The following is a 21,516-nucleotide window of genomic DNA, read 5'->3' as shown; positions in this document are numbered from 1 at the left end:
AAAAGCGATATTGTATTTCTGAAAGATCGCACCTAGAGGGAGCATACAACACGCTAGCTTCAGGTACTCCTGGGTGAAGCCAGGTTTCTGTGATGATCAAGGCACAGCTTCTGGATTTTATTTAAATTCTCACACACACACACACACACACACACACTATTTATCTGTTATCTATTCCTCTTTTCTTTTAATGTCTATTGACTTTGTAAAGGCAGATTCTGTGACAATCCTAGAGTCCACACCAAATTTAAACAAGGGGACATTAAAGTTCATTCTATCATAAAGAGGAAATTAATATAATAAAACCACAGTTCAATATCTAGACAATGGCACCCGAGAAACTGTTACTTTTAACATCACTGTTTTCGATCTGATCATGTAAACTCTCCTGTCACAGCTGGTCTTGGCTCACAGCCAAGGGTTGCCTTTTGTGGATTTACAGTGAGGAAGACTGAGACACAGTAGGGTGTTTATCTGCACATATAGCTTTAAGGCCTTGACAATCACTGGCAGATTAAGCTTTCTCACAGCACAATCACTCTCCTGTCTAATGACAACTGGCAGCCTTAAATACTCTCAGCTGTTAAGGACTAAACCATTATTTTACTGTTAGGTGAGTTTTTAATTGTCAAAATTGTCAAAGTGAAAACCACTCAATATAACACAGAACAAAACAATAGACAATGCAAGGTGATAAAATATAACTAATTTTTGGAGATTGAAAATCAATCTGAAAAATAATCAAGTGTTCAAAACCTCTGGTGTGACCCTCTGGATTGTGACTCTGATACTGGATATTGGACTCAGAGTAGCAGAACTTGCTGCAGACTAGCCAAGAAGCTGCTAGTCTGCAGCAGGGCTGAGCATCATCACTGATTTCTATAATCCATTTGATCCTGGTTCGTTTCACTTCAATTTTGACTGAAACAGTCAGAAATGTTATAATTTGTCATCTTTCAGCACAGTGTGTCCATGTATGTGCCGTCTGCGCTTTGTGTTTACGCGTTTGTATGGAATCTGCTTACCTGCTCTCATTTGCTGTTTTAGCTGTTTGGTGGTTTGTGAAACCACCAAACAGCTAAAACAGCTGTGTGAGCTTTGAGCTGAGATTCTGGCGTTTCTGGCAAAATACATTCATATTTAAAAATCAATCCTGGATTTGACTGAATCGATATTGAGATATTCAAACTAAAATCAATTCTAAGCTGACTAGTTCACAGCTAACTGAGCCTGTTCACTAGATAATGTTGGGCATACGAGGACACACATGACTGAGGAAGCTGACAAAAGTCTTTCAGTAAAAAGTCTTTTTACTTCCTAACAGCAGATATTTCTGCTGTTGGGATGTAATAGAAAAGTATATTGGACTTTGTTAAGAAGTTAAAGTTGCTCTGTATTAAAAATGTGAGGAAGAAGCAGCAGATAGTGTACCTGGAGAGCAGGATTGCAGACTTTGAACAATGCACCAGGACAAACTATGTCATTGTTTCACCAACAAGAAACCAGCAGCAAACTTAAGGTTTGTAAACAGGAAGCTAAATGGATCTCATGTCTTCATGGATATGTAACAAATGCAATGTTGGCATAGCCAAGAAAGCCTCGAGAAATTGGGTAAAATTCAAAGCACTTGGACTACAAACTAAAACTAAGCTAAATGTACAACCCGTTCTCACTCCCGACGCGTAAAATACTGACGATTTGTCACGCCCCTTAACTTCTCATGCTGACGCTGAAGGTACCCTTCCACGTTTTTATGCGACGCTGTGGGTTGTCAATTCATTCCAATATGAAGCCGCTCTCGGCGATCAGAGACGCTTCGAGCAGAGGCTCCAGCCATCTATTTACTCCAATAATAACCCCGTCACGGCGAAACGTGACGCCTTGAAGTACAATCTAACTGGAAAACCGGGGACCCTCTCCGCGAACGGGTTTTTCTCCCTAATTTAATGCTTTCTTTTAATGACATCGTTAACATTTCTCAACAAAAACACATGAAAGTAACACTGATAATTCAACAATAAAATCGCTTCATTTTCCAAAGTGATTCACGATCTGAAAGTGCGCAGATTTAACGTACATAATCCTTGGTTGGGTTTATTATTTTTATTTCACACGTAAAACACATTTATAGTTTTATTCACCACTCCTGTTAGTTTTGGATGCGCTCGGCTCCAACCAATCAGACGCAACCGGTGTAAGCAAAGGATGATGGGAGAACGGAGAGACCCGTTTATAAGAATAAGAAAAGGAGGCGGAGTTGATTGATTCAAATGCAGGTATGTAAAAAATACATATATTTAGAGTAATAGCTTGATGTGTGTTTCAAAGGGTTTTTTTCACAAAAGCTTCAAACAAACAGGGGTGACTGATCTCAGAAACGATTTAATGCATTTAAAAATGGCTACAGCTACCGTCAGCATGCTTGCTAGGTAGAGTACGGTAACGACTACACGTGGCTAGTGCAGCATTAGCCATTTAATCCAACGATGATCATTAAATCTATTATAAACATTTAAGGACTTGTGTGTTGTAAAAGAGCCTCACATGGTGTGTAAAGCAGTTTTTGCGCTAACAGTTCTGCTAGCTCTTTACAAACCTATGATGCTAACGTTAATTGCTAACGTTAACCTGAGCGCTAAGCTTCAAGCTGCTGACGAACTCCGTCAAGACATGCAGGTAACCTTTTGTTTTTTTGTAAATGTGATCTACTGAAACAAACGTTAAAGAGGGACACACTTGTCTTATTGTACGTAGTAAACGTTATATTATTTGATATATTTATTATAAATTTTATATATCTGTACATATGTTTCAGTAAGTAAATATTCTTCAATCTCTTTTTCCCCCATTTTCCGCAGATCAGCATCAATGTCCACGTGAAGAACCTAGTTATGTTGCCAGTGTCAACCCAACAAAAGGCACTTTCACAATATATAAAAGAAGGTATTCCTTTTTTCAAGTTTACTTTTATATTTGTTGTTATAGTTGTGTTAGGCAGGGCTTTTGTGCAGTCCTAAGAAACATACTGCCTAGAGTGTTTTTCACTTTGTGGAAGGGTTTCTTTCTTTCTTTCTTTTTTCTGTTAGTGTATGGAACTGAGGTGCTTCGTCAGGAGCTGCTTCAGTTGTTGGAGGATGGAGAAGAGGACGCAGCCATGACTTGTGAGACGGCGTCTGAGTCAGCTGCTACTCACTAGGAGATCAGAAACATGGTGTCCTTGCAAAAGTGGAAAGAGGCCAGGCCTTGTCTTATAGACAATATGTTAGCTACTCTGGATCCACTGTCACACCGTGTGTGTCAGTGTGGCAAACAAGTAGTTGTGAGGTGTCTGGACTGCCTGCCTCTTCCATTCCTTTGTGCTGAGTGTGATATTGCAGTTCACACACGCTTTGTCCTGCACAACAGAGAGGCAGTAACAGGAGGGTTTTTGCAGCCTTCATCAGAGTTTCACAAGCCAATAGGTACGGTTTTTAATCCTATGCATTTCTTGCTATGTACTATGAGTGGGTGCTGTTATTGTATCATGTATTGTGTATCATTTAATTTCAAATTCTTTTTATATATATTGTGTGTTTTTAATGTTAGTTCGGCTGTTGCCTGTGCAAAGGCCAGACCATGTGTGTGACTGCCAAGCAGGTAACGTTGAGGTTTCACCCGGCGCAGTTGTGGCTCTTGTAACCATAAATGGTTGCCCTTTTGTCACACAGTACATACACAATAGATGTGTTTGCAGGTTTTAGTGCAAATTGTACATTGCTATCATCATTGTTTATTTATATAGCACTTTAAAACACACAAGGGCTGACCAAAGTGCTGAACAATAGAAACATAATAGATACATCTATAAGAATTGCTATTTTGTTTTGAATTACCCTCGGCCTGCAGTATATGTGGGCACCTGTCAAAGGTCATTTGGATTTACCAGACCGCTTTGAAAACAACATGAAATCTTCACAACATGAAAAAAATGAATGCTTTGACCCACGACTGAATTTATCTTTATCCTTCCTAAAGGCTGTTATAACCTTGCACTGCCAGTGGTGAGCTGCACCAGCTGTGACCTAATGTGGTCCCCCTCAGTTAAGGACATCCTGGGTAGTGGATATTGGCCTGGCACCTTAAATTTCTGCACCCTGTTTTCAATGGATGGCTTTCAGTCTTTCTATGACATTAAGAAGGCTGCACCAGGGATGTCACTTAAGGCATTTGTCAAAATGCTGGATGAAAGAACAGCCCATTTTGGAAGGGTGAGTTTCTAAATTTGTCACGTTTAAGGAAATTGTGCAAATCAATGTTTATGATGACTGTCTGTGAATATTCTGTTGTTTGTCCTCTACTCAAAAGACTGGCCGAATATCAGCTGATGCCTTCAGTAAAAGCTTTGTGGAGTGGAGTGCTGTTTGAGGTGGACAGGATGTGCAAGGAGCCATGTTAGCTGCCCTGCCTGCACTCCAGACGTGCTTGCCGTCTCAGTTGATGGAAACTGTAAGCTTTATCGCTTTCAATCTAATGCAAGGTACGTTATGCATTGTGTACATAAATCAAATATGGCTTTGTAGAAAAATGTATTTTAATGTTTCTTTTCAAACAACTGTCACTGTGTCCGTTCAGCACTTCAGAGCAGGGGAACTTTGAAGGTGTTTTCATTCAAAAAGATGAGGAAGTTGCTGAGTTTATGAAATACATCCAGAGACACACAAATGAGGTAAGAGACTCATATATATATATATATATTAGTGCTGTCAGCGTTAATCTTGTTAAAATGACGTTAACGCCATAACCGTGTGTGTGTGTGTGTGTGTGTGTGTGTGTGTGTTATAAATACATATGGATGGGTGGATATTTATTTTATTTTTCTCTTGGTGTTGTTATAATACTATTTACTTTACTTTTTCTTAATGTATACTTAATTTTAGCATCCCAGGACATATTACGTTCCTTTGCTCCGATGTGTCCTGTAAATATTTCCCATATTTAATCAAGGTGGCTCAGCTGAGGAACCTCTTGTCAATGCGTCCTTTTCTCTCCGTCATGCATGCAAAGGCTCTCATTTGGAAATGCGAGGTATACTGCAGCTTGTAGTTTTGGATTAGTTTGAGACATTTTGTTATAAGGTTGAATGAATTCAGCAGTCATGTATTGTGACCTCCTTTCTATAGATCAAATGGGGAGGTGCGTTTCAGGATGGGGCCGGTTCTACAGTTGGAAAAGAGGTGGGACAAGTAAACAGTTTCCTGTCTAGGGCGGCCATTGAAGTACATGTCTAAAGCAGGTATGTGTGTGTGTGTGAGATTCCACTCAGTCTCCTGCTCATTAATTCTTATTTTTATACGAACTGAAATGCAGGGCGAACAGACATGCTGACCCTCCTGGCTTTGGGGTGGAACAAAAGGAAAGTGGAACAACTGGGCCGCAGTTTGAGCCAGAGATATCTCAAGGTGATTTTTTTTTTTTTCCAACACCCATTTTAATGTGTGTGGTAATGGGGGAATAACACCTGTACTCTAAAAACATCAATGTGATTAACATTTATTAATGTATTCTTAGATCATAAGGATCCTTAGAGAACAAATGGAGAGCCTGAATGCGACCAAAAATGAGCTGGGTGTGGATGACGACACACGGCAGCAATGGGTGGCCGATGTGCAGAAATGGGCTTAAGGTGAGTCTCAATATAACGCACTCGTGTATAACAATAGGACCCACCATGGCCTCATTAAAGAACTTAAGGTAGAGTTAATATCTTTCTGACAGTGTCAACAAACAAAGAAAAATAAGCCTTGTAAAAGTGGAATTTATGGCAGAGTTGTTGCGTTTCATCAAATTGGATTGAACCTGGGTTGAAATGATGTCGTACTAGTTGGTTTTATAAACCTGAACACCGACATACTTGTTATCTAATGATAATGCAGCACATGAAGGCTACAGATGTCTTATAATGAATATCATCAAGTCAGTGATTACAGAGTCCACTGTAGTTGGTGACTGTTACTCATCCTGTATTCTGATTAATATTCCTCTCACTTAGAAACTGATCAAACTGATGGCAGCCTTGGTGCGTTGCAGGCACGAATAGAGGAGCTTGTCGTCATCATCAGAGTGCGAACACAAAGTCTTTACAGACAAAATGGTGTCACAGTTTCTTTGAAATGGACCGTTTGATGCTCAGTTTGTACAGCTTGTACAGCTACTTTGTAAACAGAATAAAATCAGATCCAGGTTTGTTTAATCTGGATGTGATGCGTGTTCTAGCAAACAAATTGATGAGTGTAGATTAAAATGTAAATATATACATTATGTGAAGGTGTGAATTTTTATGATTATTTACAGATAGCAACAAGAGGCAACACAGAATTCGCAAGGTCATCTTAGATGAGAAGAAACGCTTAGGCGGCTGCTGTTGACGACTACAACAAGCTTGCTGAACCAACAAAGCAAATTGTATCCAGTGATGCCCTCATCCAGACCGACATTTGGCTCTGGCAGAGCACAAGTGAACGTAAGCTCTTGATTTATAAATACCCTTTTAAACAAACTCCCAGTATCTGAGCAGTAGTTGAATGTTTTGTTCTTGAGTCATAACGTGCTACTATGTTTTCCCATCTGATGTTGTTAAACTGTAGCTGCTGCTGAACTCCAGACAAAGAGAAAGGTCTTTGAGAAGGTGATGGCTGTGAGGCGCCTGAGAGAGGAGGAGATGATCCTTTGCAGGGAGATGCGGCATCACTGGACAGTGTTGCGAATGCGATCTGTGGTGTTGGACAATCTCCTCAGACTGTAAGCACATCTTTTATTTATTAATTATTTGATGAATCGATTGAAAATAAGAGCAGATGCTAAAGTCTTACTGGATCTTTTACCGATATCTAGATTGCTAGCTAACACTGCCTTCTCCCTTTAAAAAGTTTAATTACAGGATCCTAATTCCTTGTGTTTATGAGGTGAGGGTTTTTTTTTGTGTTTTTTTTTTTTTTTACTTCACTCATATTTATTTGTTTTGTTCTTTTACAGCCTCCCTTGTTGGCATGTCGGAGGATGCACAGAAGGGACTCCATAGCCTGGTTTTAAAAAAAAGTGTGAACTGAAAGCTGAAATGCTCAAAGTAAAGGACATGTACAAGAGAATCCTCAGCCACCAACCACTCCTGGAAATGTACTCGGAGGAGGAGGAGGACATTCCAGACGATGCCACTGGGAGTGATTTGAGCACTTCTGATGAAGACTGATTGTGTCATCCTTGATGTTATTTTTGGTAAAATAAAAGTTAATCACATCTCTGTTTAATGTGATTTTTCAACAGACATTTTACATTTTGAGAAGAAAAATGGAATTTCCTTGGTGCAGTTGTTTACCCATAATCATGCTTTCCCATGTAATTTAATGACTAGTGTACATGTTCAGATAGACTAATATAATTTAATTCATGGAATGCTTTCTGTGCTGCTCAAATTACCACAGAATTTAAAAGCACCAGGCAGCAAACTCACAAGGACAGTTTTGTTCAGTGTTTTGTCGAAGAAATCAACAAGTACAATTGAAATGTTTGCTGTAGTGATGTGTTTGTTAAGAAGCATGCCAGCACACTGGTGAACTGACAGTCCCAGAATGCACCCGAGCCACTGACTCGCACAAGAGCAAATGAAATTGCTTATCTAGAAAGACAACCGTCATCAAAGAATAAGTAAAAGAATAGGAAACTAACGGTAAGGGAAGGTACTGTGGGGTAGGAAAGAAAGGCCAGAGCTGTGCAAAATGACCTCCAGCAGGCCACAAATGTGCACGTCTGCTCAAATGGTCAGAAACTGACTCCATGAGGGCCCGACGTCCACAGGTGAGGGTTGTGCTTGCAGCCCAACACCGTGCAGGATGTTTGGCATTTGCCAGAGAACACAAAGATTGGCAACTTTGCCTCTGGTGCCCTGTGCTCCTCACAGATGAAAGCAGGTTCACACTGAGCACTTGTGACAGAGTCTGGAGACGACGTGGAGAACCTTCTGCTGCCTGCAACATCCTACAGCATGCCGGTTTGGCAGTGGGTCAGTTTTGGTGTGGGGTGGCATCTCTTTGGGGACCGCACAGCCCTCCATATGTTTGGGAGAGGTAGCCTGACTGCCATTAGGTACTGAGATGAGATCTTCAGGCCCCTTGTGAGACCATATGCTGGTGCGGTTGGCCCGGTTCCTCCTAATGCAAGACAATGCTAGACCTCATGTGGCTGGAGTGTGTCAGCAGTTCCTGCAAGACGAAGGCATTGATGCTGTGGACTGGCCCACCCGTTCCCCAGACCTGAATGCAATTGAGGACATCTGGGACATCATGTCTCGCTCCATCCACCAACTGCAGCACAAAATGTCCAGGAGTCTGGGAGGAGATCCCTCAGGAGAGCATCTGCCACTTCATCAGGAGCATGCCCAGGTGTTGTAGGGAGGTCATACAGGCATGTGGAGGCCACACAGACTAGTGAGCCTCATTTTGACGTGTTTTAAGGACATTACATAAAACCAGATTAATGATTCTGTATTGCATTGATCAAGGAATCAACCCAATAGGAGCTAAAGGAATCCTCTTGACATTACTTCACTCAGTAAGTTTATATTATGTTTAATGTGCATTTTCTGCATCAGTTTAGAACATATAACATGTTAGCACTCCCTGGTCCTTTTTGGAGACAGATCCTGAGGCAGCAGGCAGCTATGGAGCACTCGTGTCAGCTGTGGTAATTAAGTAATACTTTGATTTAATATTGATTTCATGACAACTATCCTCAGGCACATATTCCTGGATACATATAATGACATAACTCCCATTTTGAAATCATTGCCTTCTTTGATCTTATCAAATTATTGTCATAGATATGAAAATAATGATTGAAACAGAATAATCCATTGAAGTCTCCATCATCATCCAAGATCACTGTTATTATTCAGATTATTTTATCTCTATTTTCCTCTAGAATGTTTTGAAAATCAGCATTTGCTAATAGACTTTTTAAGTTTATTTTGATCCTATTGTTTACGTGTGTAATTACATTTTTATTGAAATAATGACAGGAAAACCCTTAATCAAATTGTGTCTTTGGTATCTAATAATAATATTAACAACAATAATGTTACATATGCAATATGTACCCAATAATAATGTGTAAACAAACAAGAAAAAATTTCAATTATTTTCTAATACCCTGTGTATAAAAACCACATATGACCACAACTCCAAATGTGCAATTGTCACTGCATCTAAACATGACATATTGCAAAAGGCAGAAACATATAATATACAATATGTTCTGAAGCTGCTACTGGTGCAGTTAACTTTACTTTAGGCTCCCATACACAGTACTGCTGACCCTAATCACCTCATACAAGATGTTACTTACTTTACTTGAAACAAATTAGAGAGTGAAACAGAGACTGACACTGGCTGAAATGTATAGTAAATATTTTATTTTGAACTTTTATGCTGAACTACAAACTGAACTGTGCGATCGCACACAGGGATCTGGTTTACTGTGTGTAAAACTGCGCAGATTCTCATGTGTCATCCCACACTTTGCCACTGTCAGGAGAAAACATAACAAACAACAACGACAACCACCACACACAAAATAGGATAATTTAGGTTGTGACATATGACAATTTTTAGGATGAAATATTTTCTATATTCATGTCATGCTTTATACACCTTCATTGTAATATAAACTAATCAAATCAAGTCAGAGAGTAATAATATATGGAGTAGATGTCAAGCAGGACCACAGCAGCAGCCACGAGCCATCGGAACCTGCTGGATGAGAGAGCACAGAAACTCCAGGGAAGAAGTTTAGTTAGTAACATGCATGAACTGCATTACTGAGACAAGTACGTTTACAGATGGTGAGGGAGAGGGGAAAGTTTTCAGTAAAAGGAGACGTGACTGCATCTTCAACCAATACTGAGCCTGCATAACCCTGAAAGAGACAGACACACAGAGGGGAGAGAGAGAGAGGGGAGGGGGGGACTAACCCCAGCAGTCTGGTCCTATGACAGCATAACTAAAGGCTGACCTGAACCAGCCCTAACTATAAGCTCTATAAAGAAGTAAAGTCTTATGCCTACTCTTAAAAGTGTTGACCATGTCCACCTCCAAATCTCATAATGGACTTTGGAGGTGGACAGCTATCAAGCTCCTCACAGAAGAGCAGCTTGATTGCTAAAAAGCTCTCAATTTACTTTAGTCCAAATACATGAATTCAAATTGAGGTGAGAACTATTTATCAACAATATGAATGTCTGTTCCGTTGTTACTACATACCATGTTAAGCAGGGCTTCCACTTGACTTTAACTTCTTCTTTTCCTGAAAAACATGATATAAACAAACAGTTAATTTAGAAAGACATGCAAGTTGCATACAAAAAGGAGCTTATAAACATTTGTGTACTATTGAATGGCTCAATATATTATACAATTAGTTTACAAAAACATAAGAACCACTACAATGCTTGTACTGCCAGCATCGAGTGCATGTCAGCAAAGCAACACTGCTTACATTGTGGCTCACAAACAAAACTAACTGAAGCAGATGTTACTGAATGGGAAGGAGCACCTCCACATCAATCACTCCTTCTGAGCATGATGTCAGGAGGACTTTAAAGAACGTAAACACCAGGAAGGCAGCACGACCAGGTCATATCAGATGGTATGTTCCTATTTAATGCCCTACTTGGAGCGAAATCCAGACTCAATGGCTGAATTAGCGTAGATTCATCAAACACAAAAGCTCATGGATAGTCAGTCAGGCACAGTTCAAATCCGGGAAGTCCAAAGACGCAAACAAATCTGCACAACAGCAGGCTAAATTACTTACATTTACAACTCTCCTGTCTACTATCTCTTCATATTTGAAAATCTTCTGTGTAGGGTGTTTTTGGCATTCTGAAAAATAACAAATGAAATATTTACATGATGTCTGTAAAACTGGAGAAAATGCAAAATTAAGAAAAAGAAAACTTAACAAACTTAACGAACCAGTCATGTATTTCGTACATTTACAATACCGTAACATCTAACCTTTCCTTGTCCTTTTTTTGTTTGGGACATCCGAGGTGTACGCCGTAGAAATTGAGGGAAATGCAGGAAGCGGAGATGAAGAGGAGGATGCAGGAGGCTGACAGAGGGAAGATGTTGGTTCAGGCTCTAAATGAAGAATAAATTGGTCCAGCATCGACACTGTCAGCAGAGGATGGTCCAGCTGCTGGTGTAGAACTTTTAGCAGGAGGTGAAGCTTGTAATTCTGCAAAATTTTAAATATTAAATATTCATTAAAATGGGTTGAAAAAATGTACAGTACACATAAACACATAATAAGTAGTGATTTGCATGTTTTCAGTTAGGTTTTTACTAAAGTTACAACTTGTAAATATTGGCATCAAATAAGTCATCTCACTCACTCTCACTGACCCAAATCATTCAGTACAAGTGCCCTCGGGGGTAGTGTGACATCTGCAGTGCTGCTTTCTACATTGTACATTAATAAATTAATGAGTGTGACTATAAATCCAGATAGCTAATGACTTTTGTTATACTAGAAAGTCTCAAGAGAATTATCAGGTCTGGTTTTCGAGAAGATTTTTAAAATTACATTTTTATATATATGAGTGTGAAAGACCATACTATACACACACACACACACATACAAAATTGTTCAGGTGGGTAACACCAGAGGTTCAGTATGGCTAGCTTTGGTGATGTGAACATACATGGGGAGGTAATACGACATATATAACACTATTTTCATGTTAGCAACAGGACATGTAGGGCAGCTGTCACCTCACAGCAAGAAGGTTACTGGTCTGAACCTTGGCTCAATAATAGAATAGAATAGAACAAAATAGAGTAGAGTAGAGTAGAATAGAATAGAATAGCTGGTGACTGTTAACTATCCTCATCTTCACCATCTTGTTTGTCTCTATATCTCGTGGTGAACTGCCTACTTATGTAAGGTGTACAATGAGTATCACCCAAAGACAGCTAGGATAGGCTACCTGATGAGGACACAGATAATGGACAAAGCATATCTTACTTCTCACAGGGTTTGTACGCTTTTTTCAGGGTCAAATTCAAGCACTTTTTAAGCACTTTCAAGATCCGTTTTTAAGCTTTTCCAGCACCCCCCCCCCGCCAAAAAAAAAAGAATGCATGTTTCAATTCGCATCACCTCAGTAAGACCATGTGAAAAGACACCTTAGCTCCCCTTTTGTTAGGACATAGAAGAACGCACCACACAAAAATACTGCAAAAAGAAAGGGTCACCTTATATACATAGTGTATAAAGTCAAAGTGCACATTTCACTTAAAAATTAGATGTGCAAATGTGAACAAATCAACTTGTTAGAGATATTCTTCTGTTGAAAAAAAAATAAAGAAAAATGAAAAATAAAGAAATAAGTCTAGATATTGATGCTTCTTTCCTCTGTGACAAAAAAATAGGAGACAGGTGTATGTTTGTTTTTTAAGTTATTTCCCAATAAAACTGTTTTATTGCTAACTACATTGCTGTGTGTATTATTCCTGAAGTCCTAAATGATCACCTTTAAAGTGTTTGTGCTAATAACATCATGTCAGACAGGCATGGAGAACAGCACTGACTGTTTAAGTAGTTTAATGTGTCGGTGGCGATAAACACATTTTGAATGAAAGCCGGGGAACCTTGGTAGCACAGAAACAAGTGGCTATTCTTTGTGACCATATGGATGAGTCATATTACCATGATTTTACCCAAAGGCACCAAATTAATACTCAAAAAAGCTGCAGCAATACACACAAATATAAACAGTACTTGGTGACAACTTTGCTTTTAGCCTTTAACCCTCTGGTGTCCAGGGTATAATTGGCCGTTTTTGACTACTTTAAATTTGGCCTCTAAAAACTGTTTATCTTGCCAATCTGTTATTATCTCATTTTGACATAATGTGTCAGCACAATTGATCTAAATTCAGACAAAATTTAAAATACAAGTAGAAAGTGATATTTTTGACTGTAAAAACCATAAGGAATCATTTTCATAACTTGAAATCCAAATAGAAATTGGACATTTTTAAAAAAAATATGAACAAGTTTTGCAAACAACAAAGTTATATGGTACTATTTACCTAAAAATGCAGCCAAGGCTCAGACGTTTTTATATAACCATTCAAAACTATTTACAGAACAATCAGGTGCTCTTTGTCAAATAAGAAGGCACACAAATTATTTATGCAACTCCAAAAAATAGTTAGTGTCCACTATAACACAGATGAGAACAGCACAGGGATAAATCCTGCAGGTCGGACAGCAGGTGTGTCACTCAGCGTTTACACTGCAATCTGTCTTTGGTGGTTTTTTTGCAGCAACTGTGACGTTCACTAGTAGAACTGACACACAAAACAACGACTACACTACACACTAACTACACAAGACAACAAACTAACTTGAGACTCCAAACACGATAAACGTCACAAATCTCTCACATATGAAAACTCTCTCTGTCTTTATCGCTCACTCGCTCTCTCTCTTCCCTCTCTTCCCAACAACCAAATGCCACATGTTGCCGTATCATTTTTTGATTGGTCGACATGGTACATTTTTCCACCAATAGGGAAGGAGTGTTTTTTCTTTTTTCACTCACAAGCAAAGCGTGTTTGCTAGCGCTCTCCATAAAAAAAAACACCGTTTTTACCGTTTCTTCCCGGAGTAAACGCCACTGTTGTATTCAGACCCCCCCCCCCCCCAAAAAAAAAACATCGGTTTTACGTGACCTATCAACACAATTTAAAAACTGGTATATATTTTGAAATCCGCACATTCGACCCAAGTTGAAATGGAGACTCTGGGTCGTTGACCCCAGAGGGTTAACCAGAAAGCCTTAAGTTAGCTAGTTATGTATCGGGCTAATGTTTAAAGCTTTCACTTGAGTAAATTAACTCATATTACTGCTAAGTAATGTTAGCTAAGTTCACAGCATATTCAGTAATAGCCCTGCCATACTGCATCACACTCAGTGCATTTCAATCATTTCTCCAGCGAGTTTGACAGCTAGCAAAATAATAATCATGCTATTTTTATTTTTTTTTAAATTATGTGTAACGTACACGTACTAGAAAATTATTTACTAGAACTTACCTATCGTGCGACCGGAGAAACTCCGCCATTTTTGTTTTCCATGATTAAAAACATTAAAAGCATTAAAACGGCAACCTACAGGTATGTTAGCGCACTCATCCCCGACTGTCCGAGGGAGGGGCGGGGTCACATATTGAAACAGACGCAAGGCAGCCCAGGCGGGGAAATTTTGCTTTTGCTTTTTGCGACTCATTTTATTTCTCTATCTGATAAGAAAACATTTCAGCCAGATAGCTATTTGTTGTGAATGAGATACAGTTACATTTTCAAGCACTTTTAAGCACCACATCTGAAATTCAAGCACTTTCCAAACCTTGAAAGTGCTTGAAAGCACCCGTACGAACCCTGTTCTCAGAAGGTGTTCATAAAGTTTCCTCATCTTCATGAGGATGTCACATGCAGCACCATCTGCTGGCTCTATGTGATCACGTCCCCTACTATACGGCCCTTTCGGTCAAACTGTCCAAGAAACAGAATTGGCTGGAAGCCCAGGGCATGTAGTTTTGAAACCTGCAAGAACAACAAAGAAAAACATCTGCAGCCAGTCTTTCATGTAAGCAAATTGATGTATAACAAACCTTTAAGTTTCACATCTTTGGTGTTTTATTGTTGTAAATAGTTCAAAAGTAATTATGGTAACCAAACCTGTAAATTAATGATAAAATCCATCTTGAAATGTTTTGTCTCTCAGTTAATAGCCGATTAAATTAGAAATCAGAAGTAGCTTAAATGAAAATAGTTTTTTCTAGTTTGATGTCTTTAGTGTTTAGTGTCTTTGATGTTATTCTGATGTGAATAACTTTTTTATTTATGCTCTTTTATAAATAAATATGTTATGTGTATATACATGTCTTGTTAGTTTCTTACTTCATGATATACAAGAAAACATTGACAACTGTGATTAATAAAGAACCACTTATTAGATCTGACCTTACTGATAAGTGGGCTGAATTAACCACCCTGCTCGCATTTCTGTTTTTATTTTATTTTAACAGAGGCAGCCCAGTTGCTGTTCTTGTTTTTTTTTTCAATCCCTCCTTTACGTTCAGGCTGCCCAGGCATCCACTGCATGTCTTCCTGTTGCAGGTGTTTGGAGCCTGACAGGAAGGGCATGGTTTGGTTTTTTGGCTTTGTCATTTCTGCAAATGAAAATGGAACATGTAGGGATTATTTCAGGTCTGTTTTGGTGAAATGGTTACAAAAATAATTTGTGACCAAAGAAATAACTTGTATTACGAGGCAGTATTACACCACATTTAGAAAAAAAAAATCAATTACGAGATTAAAGTCGTTAATATTGAGTTAATTACGAGAATAGGGTTTAAAAAATGAATTAATTAGAGAAAAGATACATTGCTAAAATAGAGCAGTACTAACATTAGCTGGGTGGCCAAGCAAGTGTCTTACACATGAGAATACGTCACAAAAAAAATTAAATAAACCTTTGCAGAAGTAGTTCTCTTGGTACACAGACTGCTCTGTGAAAACATTTCAAGTTTAATATCAGCTGATTAATATTTCAGTGAACATGCAAATTACCCACAGTTTATCACAACTTACCTAGCTAAGATCTGCCTCGTGTCGAGTCGAAAAATTCGCTGGACCGTGAGTTGAAAGATCCATTTACTACGACTCCCAAGATGCATTGCAGTAAAAACCATCCAATCGCCTTGCTTAAGATCTGTTGACGTGTCGCTGAAGGCACGCTGTAGATAAATATTGCAAAAAATAAAATGCTTGTTGCTGCAGATCTTCTCAAACCTGGGTGGAGTTTTAAAACCGCCACTCTGAGTTCATTTTCAATGTCCAGCTTTGAACTGTAGTTTTTTTTATATTGATTGAAGCCCCAGCAGAAAAGACTACCTCACATAAGTAGGATGTGATAAAAGAAGTATGGCCAGCCTCTCTTACCTAGCAGTGGGTAAATTTTCTCCACTCCAATCCAAAATGCAGAAAGGGTCTGCTGCAATTTACCTCCAACTGATGAGGAAGAAAAAGCTTCTGCTGCCTGTTCAGCTCATGTTGTGCTTGGTTGTCCTCTCAGTCCCCCAGGTGGAGGTGGATTCAGGGGTGGAGTCTGTCCAGCTGCCTTTCAAAATCAGAGTTCGTCTGATTAAAAAAAAAAAGACCCTAAAGTGGAGTGGACGGAGAACAAGAAGAAGGTCCATGTGTATAAGAACGGCTCTGACCAGCCTGAAGAACAGCACCAGTATTACAGAGATGAATGAAGACCTGCTGAAATCTGGAGACCTCAGTCTGAAACTGAAATATCCCACAGACGAGACACAAACACCTACACCTGCACCGTCTACAGCTGGGAGGGAAACATCCTGCTGAAGAAACAAGTGGAGCTTAAAGTCAGAGGTCAGAGCGTACATAGTTTTGCCTTGGATTTGATATTTGATATTCATTTTTGACCTTTTTAAACAAATTTTTTTTCTCCAGCCTGATTTTTTTTTTTTTTTTAATTTTTTTTAACTAGAAATGCAGCAATGAGAATTATTGCAATACAACAACTAAAAATAATGGGTCAGTTACTGATGATACTAAAAACATTTTATCTGACCGTTTTGGAAAGGCATATTAAAGCCATATAAAGTGATGGCTGTTGACTAACCTTTTGCTTCGCTGCACTCAGATTTTTCAACCGCATCAATTAAGACCACATTTTTACATTTGCACTTTTTCAGGGGGAAATTGCCATACAGACAATATTGATTTGTAAATGATTAACTAACAATCTTGTCAACACAAAGTTCTTTATTTGAAGCAGATTTCTACAAGAAAGTTAAGTTACTGAAAAAGTGCTTAAAGTGCTTTGGCAATCTTTGGCAATATTGTAGACAATGTTAAACTTAATCATCGTCTGATGACCTTTTTTGCTGCTGCCTGCCGCTTAAAGGCAGTGGGGAGAGGGGACACTTGGGCAGTGCATTTATCACAGCATACAATGTGTTTTCTGGATCCACTGTGTATCAGTATTGCCGGCCATGGTCTTTCCACACTCACCATAGTAAATGCAGTGCATCATGTTGCCAGCTTTATAACAGATAACAGCCTTAAAAATCTTCTGCAGAAGAACCAAGACTGAAGAAAACCATGAATGAACATCTGAACATTACCTGATGCTGCTGCAGTGAAGCAGAGGAATGTTACAGAGGTTTGATTAGAGACACAGCTAAGAGTTTTGCAATTTGGCATAATTTTAAAAAGTTTTAATTTCATTAATAATAAACATTTTTGGGGAAAAGAAGAAAAACAGTGCTGAACCCAATGGTAGACTGGTGCGTAATAAGAAGAAAGATTGTGCAGAAAACAGAGATTTGAGATGGGAAACTGTTCTTGAAGTACATTTGGGTCAAAGAGGGACAAAACCTGCAGCTCAGAATCAGTGAGATGTCGACTTTCAGCCCCGACGGCACGAACACACCGAGAAAGCCAACATCTCAGCGCTCTGTGTTTGTCTTTGTGTGGAATCTGTTTACCTGCTCTCATTTACTGTTGTAGCTATTTGGTGGTTGTTGAAATAGTTTTGTGAGCTCCTGGAGTTCCTGGCAAAATTAATTTATATTGAAAAATGAATTCAGGATTTAATGAATTAATGTTGCTTTATTAAAGCTAAAATCATTTTAAATCAGTTATTGAAACCCAGCCTACTACTCACCTCTGTCTATGCGCCTGCATTTTCAAACATAAACACGTAGGCCGACAGGACTATCAGAGAGGTCCCACCCCTGACTACCTTTGGTTGGTTTAGACCACGATATGGTAGATAGACCATGATATACGCGAAAGGCTGGTGCGACCTACGATTTTCTTTTAGTTGCACCACTGAGAAATTAAGTCGCAAATGCGAACAAATTGATCACACTCTAGAGCCCTGAAAGGGAACGGGTTTTTTGTGTAGCTCAGTCTGTTTCAGATTTCCATCACACCAGCTTAGGCTTCATGCTTCAGGTGAGTTTGGGAGAGGTCAGTTCTTGGCAGTCTGAGGGCTGCTTTAGCCCCTGATCTGAAGACGGCATCCCTAATTCTTAGATGGTTTTAAAACCTGATATATTGTGATTTATATATTCAAATGTTTTAAGTTGGAGTTGATTATATTCAGCAATCGTCTGAGTGATGCAGCTGTTTTCTCCACATCAGTTATTTTAATTGTGTGCTTTAAGTGTGGATGCGTGTCACCTTGTTTATAGTCCAGTTCATGTTGCTCACTGGTATTTTTCCACATCTTCCAGTGTTACATTTCAACCCGTTCTCACTCCCGACGCGTAAATTACTGACGATTTGTCACGTCCCTTAACTTCTCATGCTGACGCTGAAGGTACCCTTCCACGTTTTTATGCGACGCTGTGGGTTGTCAATTCATTCCAATATGAAGCCGCTCTCGGCGATCAGAGACGCTTGAGCAGAGGCTCCAGCCATCTATTTACTCCAATAATAACCCGTCACGGCGGCGAAACGTGACGCCTTGAAGTACAATCTAACTGGAAAACCGGGGACCCTCTCCATGAACGGGTTTTTCTCCCTAATTTAATGCTTTCTTTTAATGACATCGTTAACATTTCTCAACAAAAACACATGAAAGTAACACTGATAATTCAACAATAAAATCGCTTCATTTTCCAAAGTGATTCACGATCTGAAAGTGCGCAGATTTAACGTACATAATCCTTGGTTGGGTTTATTATTTTTATTTCACACGTAAAACTCATTTACAGTTTTATTCACCACTCCTGTTAGTTTTGGATGCGCTCGGCTCCAACCAATCAGACCAATTTACGCTAACAGCGCACTAATCCCGTAACTGCACACTACCCATAAGCCTCAAGCACCGTTGCTATGGAAATGAAGATAATCAACAGCTTGGTGCTACCCGTTATTCCTTTATTTACTCTAAAATAATAACCAGCGATAATACGAAAATAAACTGGCCCAGTGTTTAATTATGTAATTACAAATTGCAAATTTTATTTTTTTTATTTTATTTTATTTTATTTTTTGCAATATTTATCTACAGCGTGCCTTCAGCGACACGTCAACAGATCTTAAGCAAGGCGATTGGATGGTTTTTACTGCAATGCATCTTGGGAGTCGTAGTAAATGGATCTTTCAACTCACGGTCCAGCGAATTTTTCGACTCGACACGAGGCAGATCTTAGCTAGGTAAGTTGTGATAAACTGTGGGTAATTTGCATGTTCACTGAAATATTAATCAGCTGATATTAAACTTGAAATGTTTTCACAGAGCAGTCTGTGTACCAAGAGAACTACTTCTGCAAAGGTTTATTTAATTTTTTTTGTGACGTATTCTCATGTGTAAGACACTTGCTTGGCCACCCAGCTAATGTTAGTACTGCTCTATTTTAGCAGTGTATCTTTTCTCTAATTAATTCATTTTTTAAACCCTATTCTCGTAATTAACTCAATATTAACGACTTTAATCTCGTAATTGATTTTTTTTTTCTAAATGTGGTGTAATACTGCCTCGTAATACAAGTTATTTCTTTGGTCACAAATTATTTTTGTAACCATTTCACCAAAACAGACCTGAAATAATCCCTACATGTTCCATTTTCATTTGCAGAAATGACAAAGCCAAAAAACCAAACCATGCCCTTCCTGTCAGGCTCCAAACACCTGCAACAGGAAGACATGCAGTGGATGCCTGGGCAGCCTGAACGTAAAGGAGGGATTGAAAAAAAAAACAAGAACAGCAACTGGGCTGCCTCTGTTAAAATAAAATAAAAACAGAAATGCGAGCAGGGTGGTTAATTCAGCCCACTTATCAGTAAGGTCAGATCTAATAAGTGGTTCTTTATTAATCACAGTTGTCAATGTTTTCTTGTATATCATGAAGTAAGAAACTAACAAGACATGTATATACACATAACATATTTATTTATAAAAGAGCATAAATAAAAAAGTTATTCACATCAGAATAACATCAAAGACACTAAACACTAAAGACATCAAACTAGAAAAAACTATTTTCATATAAGCTACTTCTGATTTCTAATTTAATCGGCTATTAACTGAGAGACAAAACATTTCAAGATGGATTTTATCATTAATTTACAGGTTTGGTTACCATAATTACTTTTTAACTATTTACAACAATAAAACACCAAAGATGTGAAACTTAAAGGTTTGTTATACATCAATTTGCTTACATGAAAGACTGGCTGCAGATGTTTTTCTTTGTTGTTCTTGCAGGTTTCAAAACTACATGCCCTGGGCTTCCAGCCAATTCTGTTTCTTGGACAGTTTGACCGAAAGGGCCGTATAGTAGGGGACGTGATCACATAGAGCCAGCAGATGGTGCTGCATGTGACATCCTCATGAAGATGAGGAAACTTTATGAACACCTTCTGAGAAGTAAGATATGCTTTGTCCATTATCTGTGTCCTCATCAGGTAGCCTATCCTAGCTGTCTTTGGGTGATACTCATTGTACACTAGGGCTGCCATAAACGATTATTTTGATAGTCGACTAGTCACCGATTATTTTTGCGATTAGTCGACTAATCAGATCATGCATCCATTGGACGTAAAATGTACAGCTTATTGCACCAGCATGCGTCTGCTCTTATATAACTATCATTAGCTTACAGCTTGAAGTGTTTAAGGTATGTGCTAACTAAAAATAAAGACAAGATGATAGTTTATTACACTTTTAATGAAATTTGCAGATTGTTTCAGTGAAGTTTAATAAACTCAGCCGTCTGCTCCTTGCTATCTAAAATATAACAGGACACCGGAGTATATTCTCGAGCATCTCACACTTCTGATAATCAGTTGTCTGCTTGACGTTTATTCATCTGTGCAAAAACTATAACTTTATTTCTCAGCCAAACCAATTTACTCAGGAACAAATAAAATACAAAAAAAAAGCCAAACAATAACATTTTTAAGTTATCTAAGTGACTTATATTACATGTTTAACCTGAGCAGCGAAAGACGGCGGTGAGTTTGAAAACGATTTGCCGGGGGTCCGGTGTTCTCACCGACTCTAATGAGCCTAGAAACCCGGCTCGCTATCGAGCTGGTGGGTAACAGACGTCTCCGAAAACGTCGGAGCGCTTTTGAAAATATGTGGTGTCTTGATAGACTAAGCAGATATTTGAGGTTTACACAGCTACATTCTCACCTGAAAATATGTTAAACGTTTATTTTGTGACCCAGAAAGAATAATAAGAGTAATATTAAAACTAACTAGCTGCCGCCATTGTTGACAACTGCGCTGGGCCGCGCTATGAATTCTGGGACACAGTTTCTTCTTCTTCGGGGTTAACGGCAGCTGGCATCCTTGTACATGCAGTGCTGCCATCTTCTGTTTCAGTCCGTTATTACACTCTTAAATACTACTACTTATTCCTGCG

General features: G+C 38.8%; 4 long non-coding RNA genes across 8 annotated transcripts; 3 read left to right on the top strand and 1 right to left on the bottom strand.

Moving 5' to 3' along the window:
• The first annotated feature begins 1,743 nt into the window (after positions 1-1,743).
• Positions 1,744-4,428, top strand: LOC120438438. Of its 3 annotated transcripts, XR_005611902.1 has the most exons (6): positions 1,744-2,276; positions 2,859-2,943; positions 3,087-3,461; positions 3,586-3,687; positions 4,015-4,247; positions 4,345-4,428. It is a non-coding gene; the product is annotated as an uncharacterized LOC120438438 (long non-coding RNA). The 3 variants fall into 3 exon arrangements; XR_005611900.1 differs by having other exon boundaries at positions 3,087-3,687; XR_005611901.1 differs by having other exon boundaries at positions 1,744-2,676; positions 3,087-3,687.
• Positions 4,429-4,433: 5 nt separating this feature from the next.
• Positions 4,434-6,387, top strand: LOC120438433. Of its 3 annotated transcripts, XR_005611891.1 has the most exons (8): positions 4,434-4,516; positions 4,612-4,705; positions 4,984-5,064; positions 5,160-5,272; positions 5,347-5,438; positions 5,548-5,662; positions 6,029-6,219; positions 6,331-6,358. It is a non-coding gene; the product is annotated as an uncharacterized LOC120438433 (long non-coding RNA). The 3 variants fall into 3 exon arrangements; XR_005611889.1 differs by lacking the exon at positions 6,029-6,219 and having other exon boundaries at positions 6,331-6,387; XR_005611890.1 differs by lacking the exon at positions 6,331-6,358 and having other exon boundaries at positions 6,029-6,298.
• An 8-nt stretch (positions 6,388-6,395) lies between these two features.
• Positions 6,396-7,073, top strand: LOC120438440. Its single transcript, XR_005611904.1, has 3 exons — positions 6,396-6,499; positions 6,624-6,777; positions 7,012-7,073. It is a non-coding gene; the product is annotated as an uncharacterized LOC120438440 (long non-coding RNA).
• A 3,768-nt stretch (positions 7,074-10,841) lies between these two features.
• Positions 10,842-14,246, bottom strand: LOC120438445. The gene is made up of 3 exons (XR_005611914.1): positions 14,136-14,246; positions 11,046-11,268; positions 10,842-10,910 (listed from the first exon to the last, which is right to left on the bottom strand). It is a non-coding gene; the product is annotated as an uncharacterized LOC120438445 (long non-coding RNA).
• Between the last annotated feature and the right edge of the window lie 7,270 nt (positions 14,247-21,516).

This window comes from Oreochromis aureus, linkage group 3 (genome assembly GCF_013358895.1).
Source record: "Oreochromis aureus strain Israel breed Guangdong linkage group 3, ZZ_aureus, whole genome shotgun sequence".
NCBI lineage: Eukaryota > Metazoa > Chordata > Actinopteri > Cichliformes > Cichlidae > Oreochromis > Oreochromis aureus.
The sequence above is the reverse complement of the archived record's forward strand: the minus strand, read 5'-3'. Positions and strand labels throughout refer to the sequence as shown.